The sequence below is a fragment of the Schistocerca americana genome, chromosome 8 (genome assembly GCF_021461395.2).
Source record: "Schistocerca americana isolate TAMUIC-IGC-003095 chromosome 8, iqSchAmer2.1, whole genome shotgun sequence".
NCBI classification, from domain to species: domain Eukaryota; kingdom Metazoa; phylum Arthropoda; class Insecta; order Orthoptera; family Acrididae; genus Schistocerca; species Schistocerca americana.
In genome coordinates, this window is record NC_060126.1 from 522,636,243 (window position 1) to 522,645,635 (window position 9,393).

Genomic DNA, 9,393 nt, shown 5'->3' on the forward strand with positions numbered 1-9,393 from the left:
CAAGATAAATAAGTCAAAACTAAAGGCCGTAAATTCAATTGAATACCTAGAATTACAACTGCGAACAGTTTAAATAGGAAACAACACATAGCGTTGTAGGGAAGGCATTTTATTGGCAGAACACTTAGAAAATGTAAGAGATCTACTAACGAGACGGCCTACACTACCGTCCTCTTTTGGAGTACCGCTGCCCGGTCTGGGATCCTTACCAGATAGGATTAGCGAAGTACTTGGAGAAAGTTCAACGAGGAGCAGCTGGTTTTGTATTATCGCGAAATAGGGGCGAGAATGACACGGACACGACACAGAATGTGGAATGTACATCATTAAAACGAAGGCGATTTTCGTTGCGACGGAATCTTCTCACGAAATTTCAATCCCCAATTTCCTCCTCCGAATGCGAAAATATTTTGACGCCTACCTACGTAGGGAGAAACGATCATCAAAATAAGGGAAATCAGAGCTCGCACGGAAAGATATAGGTGTTGGTTTTATCCGCACACTGTTCGAGAGTGGAATAAAAGATCATTATTGTGAAGGTGGTTCATTGAACCATCTTCCAGGCAATTAAGTGTGATTTATAGAGTATCGATGTAGATGTAATTATTTTTTGCTTCACGGTACTAGCAAAAAGCGTCGTCTCATAAATTTATTTAACAGTTTAATAGCGAAGCACGTTATGCGGGAAGCCGTAAGCCTTGCATTCTGACAAACAGATCGTTTGCTTAGCGCAAGAGGCCTTGCAAGATGAAAAACAGCCCACGCGGTGAAACTGCCACGGATTGCAGGTGTGGCGTCGATCATGTTTTGGTACAGAAATAATCATAGTTCCGCGGTGAACGCTTCATCGGCGATACATCACTGCCCTCAAAGGTACGATGGACAGGAGCGTGCACGGTGCATAAATGGCCACACATAAAAAAGGAAATCTACGATTTTATTCCGGTTTAAGTATTAAAGACAGATTTTGATGTGTCAGTGAGAAGAAGGAATATGGAGAAGAAAGAAATAGAAATAGTGGAAGAGGAGGTTCTGTGTGGCCACAGGAATATATCAACATCATGAGCTTATTCCTTCATAGGAGAATATGGCGTGTCTAACTTGAAGCCCACGATGACACAAGATATGCCAAATCCGTACATATTACAAAACATGTATGTATGTATGTATATATTAATGTACGTATATATGTTCCACATCTTCTCATAAACCATTGGATCGATTTCAACCAAATTTGATACATGTATTACCTACTATCTGGAAAGAAATATTGTGGGTGTCAGAAACAGCAAACCCCTACTGGGGTGGCGGTGAAAATGTGGAGAGAGAGGGGTAAGGAGGAGATGGACAGACAGAGAGGGGGAGGGAGGAGATGACAGAGTGAGAGGGAGGGGGAAAGGTCCAGAAAGGAGAGGGGAGGAGATGGATAGACTGGGGAGGAGCAGATGGACAGACAGTGTGAGGAAATGGTCAGAGGAAGGGGAATAGACGATCTGTAGAGGAGGAAGAGGTGGTGACAGAGAAAGGACAGAGGACGAGGTGGACTGTGAGAGGGGCAGTAGCAGATGGAGAGGGGGGAAAGGGGGGGACGAGGTGGACCGTTAGAGGCGCAGGAGCAGGTGGAGAGTGTGAGAGGGGGGGATGGGTGGGGGAGGACGAGGTGAACAGTGAGCAGACGGACAGAGAATAGGGACTGGAGGAGGTGGACAGGGAGAGGCAGAAGGACGGAGCGGCGGGGAGGGGGGAGGTGGTGGTCATCTTGAAGTTTCGAATAAATACGTACCCGAGCAACGCCAGTTACTCGGTGTGAAATGAAGCACAGAGTTCACATAAAACAGGAGGCATTTGTTTACGAGTGGCGGTAAGACATTCGTCTACTACGAGGTGCATTCAAGTTCTAAGGCCTCCGATTTTTTTCTAATTAACTACTCACCCGAAATCGATGAAACTGGCGTTACTTCTCGACGTATTCGCCCTGCAGACGTACACATTTTTCACAACGCTGACGCCATGATTCCATGGCAGCGGCGAAGGCTTCTTTAGGAGTCTGTTTTGACCACTGGAAAATCGCTGAGGCAATAGCAGCACGGCTGGTGAATGTGCGGCCATGGGGAGTGTCTTTCATTGTTGGAAAAAGCCAAAAGTCACTATTAGCCAGGTCAGGTGAGTAGGGAGCATGAGGAATCACTTCAAAGTTATTATCACGAAGAAACTGTTGCATAACGTTAGCTCGATGTGCGGGTGCGTTGTCTTGGTGAAACAGCACATGCGCAGCCCTTCCCGGACGTTTTTGTTGCAGTGCGGGAAGGAATTTGTTCTTCAAAACATTTTTGTAGGATGCACCTGTTACCGTAGTGCCCTTTGGAACGCAATGGGTAAGGATTACGCCCTCGCTGTCCCAGAACATGGACACCATCATTTTTTCAGCACTGGCAGTTACCCGAAATTTTTTTGGTGGCGGTGAAACTGTGTGCTTCCATTGAGCTGACTGGCGCTTTGTTTCTGGATTGAAAAATGGCATCCACGTCTCATCCATTGTCACAACCGACGAAAAGAAAGTCCCATTCATGCTGTCTTTGCGCGTCAACATTGCTCGGCAACATGCCACACGGGCAGCCATGTGGTCGTCCGTCAGCATTCGTGGCACCCACCTGGGTGACACTTTTCGCATTTTCAGGTCGTCATGCAGGATTGTGTGCACAGAACCCACAGAAATGCCAACTCTGGAGGCAGTCTGTTCAACAGTTAATCGGCGATCCCCCAAAACAATTCTCTCCACATGTCGTCAGACCGGCTTGTGCGAGCCCGAGGTTGTTTCGGTTTGTCGTCACACAATGTTCTGCCTTCATTAAACTGTCGCACCCACGAACTCACTTTCGACACATCCATAACTCCTTCAACTGTCGATGAATTTCAATTGGTTTCACACCACGCAAATTCAGAAAACGAATGGTTGCACGCTGTTCAAGTAAGGAAAACGTCGCCATTTTAAGTATTTAAAACAGTTCTCATTCTCTGCGCTGGCGGTAAAATTCCATCTGCCGTACGGTGCTGCCATCTCTGGGACATATTGACAATGAATGAGGCCTCATTTTAAAACAATGTGCATGTTTCTATCTCTTTCCAGTCTGGAGAAAAAAAAAAACGGAGGCCTTAGAACTTGAATGCACCTCGTAAAACCAAAGAGATGCAATAAACGCGTCATGCAAGCCGATGAAATACAACCCAACTTTATTAATAATTAGCTATCACATCCTATCATGTAATATATTTCGGCTACAGCCATCATCAGATGCGGTTTTCACAGACAAAAGTAGTATAAAAACAGGAAATATTATGTGTATATTGACAATCAATAACAGTAAAAATTCACCCATGTAACTTAGAACTTTCAACCTGATATTCGGTGTCAATATGTAGTAAATCCTATGCTGAAGCAAGGTGTCAACTGATAAAGCGATTCTCTGGTTTACACATGCACAGATGCAAGCAGTATGACTGAAAGTACCTTTCTACGTTTTTCTGATCATGTACATGTAAAAACGAAACTTCGTGGCAGATCAAAACTGTGTGCCGGACCGAGACTCGAACTTGGGACCTTTGCCTTTCGCGGGCAAGTGCTCTACCAACTGAGCTACCCAAGCACGACTCAGGACCCGTCCTCACAGCTTTTAATAATTTAAGACGAGGTACTGGCGGAATTAAAAGCTGTGAGGACGGGCCCTGAGTCGTGCTTGGGTAGCCCAGTTGGTAGAGCACTTGCCCGCGAAAGGCAAAGGTCCCGAGTTCGAGTCTCGGTCCGGCACACAGTTTTAATCTGCCATGAAGTTTCATATCAGCGCACGCTCCGCTGCAGAATGAAAATTTCAATATGTAAAACGACATGGAAAGTGCTTAAAACTACAAATACAACCAGCTAATATACGAAACATTCTCTCGTAATACTGCAGTGATGGGTCATGTTCAGCATTTCAGTTGTACAGTTCAAATGACAGCAGCAATTACGAATGGAGTCAGTTAAATATAACCACATTCATTGTGTTTGTTTGATGAAGATATAGTTTTATTTACAAGTTGGCCCTAAACTAAACGCTATTTTTAACGTGCCAGACGCGTTTCATTCCTTTTTGTGAAGCATGTTCAGTGGCCTGTAATACACGTTTGTGCTCGTGAGTAATAAATGCGTTATACTGTACTTAAATATTTGTTACTGCGTTTCAGTTTTCTGCTATACTCTCGTTGATAGGTCAGAGAGAACTTTTCGTAGCACAAGTTTCGTGAGTTTGTCACTATTTTTTTCCTATTACGATTTGTGATCTTATTGATGCATACGTGCCGTCCTGGAGTTGTACTTAGTTAGTCTGCGAACCCAGAATGTCGGATTTTACGCCGTCTTACGAACACGTTTCCACTTACCACCACATTCCCACTGTTCACTGCGTTTTGGTTTTTGCTGCATATCCGGCATCCTGAATATGGAGACGAACTAATTACCTCTCCAGAACGGCGCATAGACACTAATAAGATCACTAATCGCCTAAGTTGCAATAAATGGTAATTTAACTTTACGAAATTTACGTTACAAAAAGTGTTTTCTCGTCTAACAACAAGAGTATAACCAAGAACTGTAATGTAGTAACAAATTTGTAAGTATTATGTGGCGCAACTATTACATACGAAAACAAACATATATTACAGGCCACTGAACATGCTTGACAAATAAAAAGGAGTGAGACGCGAACGGCACAATGCAAACAGCCTTTCCTTTAGCTGCATTAGATGTACCACGTCTCCAAGAATACAGAAGAAACTAAGGAACGACGAAAAACATCAAAATTGCCAAGTATACACTAATATTACTTGTGTCCTAAATTAAAATATCCTGTGATCGAACTCCCTGAAACAGGTTCTCTGAGATAATTTAGTACACAAAATACCGTGAAGTGATCGCGTCGCCATTATTCGTGAAGTTCATAACGTTAGCGGCGTCGTGCAAGAGAACTGTACTCGTGGTCAGGAAGTCACGTGACAGGATCCCCACGTTTCCTTTTCATAATAGGCCTGTGTTCTTGCTCGTACACCATTACAGATGCTAATTCCCATACCTTCGTTGTTATTTAAGCTATTTCTGTTTTGTCCTTTTTCCCGGTTATCTTAAACTTAGATTTTATGGGTGCCAAAAGCGACATGTAATTGCAAAATACAATAAAGTAACCCATTAAACAACACGAATTTTAAGCGAGGTAATGTTACTACCTTCAGTCGTGCCCCTTGTCTTCCTTACTTTCAGACACATTTCTATTAAACGTTTTCCGTGTCTCTCAGATCTTGAACATACAAACTAAACAGAAAGCAATGCAAAATAAATTTCTGCCTTAATCATATTTAAAGCATTCTTGTTTTTTCTTGATTTTCCTTTTCATTATCACCACCATTGAAGTCTACAATTCTTATCTAGCTTAGAGGTAAAGAATGAAGTTGAAACACGACTGTGTCGCAAATCTCTGGAAGGAACGTAAAATGGCCAACTTTCTTACTGCATGTTTCGATATTTAGAATTCCGCGTTTAATTCATTTCCGTTTTTGTATCTTGTGAGTAAAATGTCGAGCCCACTGCATGAACAGGGGCAAGGCAGTGTTATCTAAGTGCAGGAACTGTGGTGGAATGTACTGAACGTGGTTGTGCTAAGTGTGCAATCGTGGCATCCAAAGAGTACACCTGACAGAGTCAGCGTGCCGATATTTGTTGTTCTCACAGCGGATCGATACCTTTGTAAGAGGAAAGAAACGATGCGGTCGCGTTTTCTGTTACAGGTACCAGAAGTTGATAGTACGGAAAGCCTGAGTGCAACTTTACGTTCTGATCACGCGTCTACATTCAGTTGGATACCCGAAACTTAATTCGATCCGTCATCTTCCTTATTATTCATTTAAAGATCAGTTGAAGATAATTTCCTGTGAAGGAATTTCGTACGTAAGTTGCTTGTAATTTCGTTCAGTAAAATTCGCCTCCCTATGGTTATAAATCCCACATATGCAATCTTAATCGCCTTGAAACGATTGGAAAAGAGGTGGCAGTGTGTATTAATTGTCAAAAGATTGTAATTTAAAATAAAGTTCTTTTATTTCACGTCTATGGTGACCAACTTGTAGGCACTCGGACTACCGGATTCGGTCAGCAATGACTATCTTCAGATCTGCAGCAAAATATGGGAAAAATACAGATACAACTAGCAGATTGTCTACAGCTTAAAACTGTAGCAACTGTGACAAATGTTACATCCGTCAAACTAGCCGCTTTTTTTTTAACGTAATGTTTAAGGAACATTCACAGCCACGTAACCAAACTGCTATGCGACATCATCTATCACAAACGTGTTATCCTACAGAGAATATGAGAACAGTTTGCGTATTCTCCACAAGGTGGAAAAGGGCTATGATTTTAACTTGTTGCAGGATCTTGATTTTTTGGAAATGTGAAAAAGCAGGAACCAACGAAAGTGCTTGACTGGCAGAGCGATTTTGTCCTAATGCTTCCTTTGTTTTATTTGGCTGTGTTCCGGTTTTTTTTGTTTTTCTTTATTGTGATTTCATTCCCGTGCCCCATATGGGCAGGGGACGGCTGTCAGCGGCACAACCCGCCGCTCTTCAGCCGAGTGACATAACTTAAAATAAGAATAAAATGTTACATACATAAGGCGAGAAAGTTCAACTTAAAACAGAATAATGGGAGAAAATGGAGGTAAAAAAATAGACTAACACGGAGACGTTCATGGAGGACAGTTAAAAGTCACCAGGAAGTTAAAAAACACAGTTGGCGAGTTTTCAAAACTCGGAGAAGACACTGAATGGACATGCACACGTTAAAAGTCGGCCTCAGTAATAAAAACACTCTGGAACAACACACTTAAAACCCACGTGGAGCACACACGACGAAGAATAAAACTGCCAGGGGGGACCTGCCAAGGGAAAGGGCAGAGAGGATGGAAAAGAAGGGGAGAGCATGGGGCAGCAGGGGGGAGGCGGCGGGATGAAGAGAGGAGGGGCGTCAGTGGGTTCATGAAGAGGCAGGAGACACGTGGGGCTGCAGGCGAAGAGAGAAGACAGGGCAGGAGGGAGTGCAGAGACACTGAAAGGAGGCACAAGAGAAGGAGGGGGAGAGGGAGGGGGAAGCCGCTCAGGAGGAGGGAGGGGCAGGAGAGGGAGCCCTGAGGAGGAGGCAGGAAGAGGGGGTTAGAGTTGGTAGGAAGGGTAGATGTCAGGGCGAAGCTCATCATCCAGGAGGGATAGACAGTGGAAGTTGTGTTGGGAAAGGAGATGGAGGGTGTCGAGATGGAGAGAGGGTGGGACACAACGGTAAAGGCACAGCAACTGGTTGGGGGTGGAGAGGAAGGGAGACACCAGGGGTTGAGGGGGATCAAGGTGGTGGACAACACACAGTGTGCGGATGTGTTCGAGGAAAAGGAGAAGGTGGGGGAAGAGGACGAGGTCATAGAGGATGCGCATGGGGGACGGAAGGCAGATGCGGAAGGCGAGGCGGAGCACATGGCGTTCAAGGATTTGGAGGGCTTTATAGAACCGGGGAGGGGCGGAAATCCAAGCGATGCTGGCATAACAGAGGATGCGACGGATCAAGGATTTCTAGGTGTGAAGGTTGGTGGAAAGATGCAGACCCTACGTCTGACCGGACAGGAGTTTTAGGAGGTGGAGGCGGTTGTGAGCTTTGTTTTGGATGGTAAGGAGATGGGAAGTCCAGGTGAGGTGGCGGTCAAGTGTGAGGCGAAGGTATTTGAGGGTAGGAGTGAGGTGGATAGGATGGCCATAAATGGTGAGGTAGAAATCATGGAGGCGGAAGAAGCGGGTGGTGCGGCCTATGATGATCATCTGGGTCTCAGAGGGATTGACACGGAGGAACCACTGGTTGCACCAAGTGGTGAATTGGTCAAGGTGGGTTTGGAGGGTACATTGGGACCGTTGAAGGGTAGGATAAAGGGGTAGGAAGGCGGTGTCATCAGCGAACTGGAGAAGATGAACAGGAGGGGGAGGTTTGGGTATATCGGCAGTGAACAGGAGGAGAGGGGGAAGGACAGAACCTTGGGGCACGCCGGCAGAGGGATAGAAAGTACGGGAGTTTGAACTGTGGATAGTCACATAGGAGGGACAATGGGAGAGGAAGGAAGCAACGAGATGGACGAAGTTGATGGGGAGAGCATAGGTGTGGAGTTGGAAGTGGAGCCCGGGATGCCAGACACGGTCATAGGCGTTCTGGAGATCAACGGAAACAAAGATAGCAGAGCGAGAGGAGTTAAGTTGGAGGGAAAGAAGATTGGTAAGGTTAAGGAGCTGGTTGTCAGCGGAGAAGGAAGGCCAGAAGCCACATTGGGTAAGAGGAAGGAGGCGGTGCTGGTTTAGGTGGCGGTGAATACGGCGAGAGAGGATGGCCTCGAAGACTTACTGAACTCGGAGGTGAGGCAGATTGGACGATAGGAAGAGGTATCAGAGGGGGATTTGTTAGGTTTAAGGAACAGCAGGACACGGGAAGTCTTCCACAGGTCGGGGTAAAATCCAGTGGAGAGCAGGACATTGTACAGGGTAGCAAGGACAGACAGGAAGGATGGAGGGGATTCCTCGAGGTGACGGTAGGTGACGCCATCATGACCAGGGGCGGTGTTGCGTTTGGAGCGGAGGACGAGTGTTATGTCTCGTGTGGTGATGGGAGTGTTGATGTCTTCAGGGGGTAACCGATCCAAGTACTGGAAGCTGGGGGCGAGCAGGGGGACAGAGGTGTCAGTGCAGTCAAGGACAGTGGGGAAGAGGGAGTAGTCAAAACGGGGATCGTCAGGAATGTAGAAGACTTCAGATAGGTGGGAAGCAAAATGGTTAGCCTTACTGAGGTTGTCAGGAAAGGGTCGATCGTCATGGAGGATGGGGTAATGCAGGGTGGGATGGCTACCAGTAAGGCGGTGGAAGGCCGACCAGTACTTGGAGGAGTTGACAGGGAGGGTGCAGTTGAGGCGTGTGCATGTCTGGCGCCAGACCGGGCGTTTGTTCCGGATATGTCGCCTTAATTGCCGGTGGCGGGTGAGAGTATCCCGGTCACGAGTGCAGAGGAAGGATCGGTAGAGCCTGCGGGATTCACGCAGAAGAAGGGCGGCCTGTGGAGGAAGCGTAGGGCGGTGTGGGTGGATGAGTTTGGTAGGGACATGAGCCTCCACACACAGCGTCAGTGATGGTCTTCTGAAGGAAGGATTTGACAGTGTTCCGGTTTAGAACGCCTCTGTTTTATTTAGCCTCACCTATTGTAGGATGCTTTACCTATGTACTTCGTTTTCTTACGTTGTGCGTAAAACTGTAGTGTTTTCTTGTCCCTTCTCTGTTTATATAATACGCTTC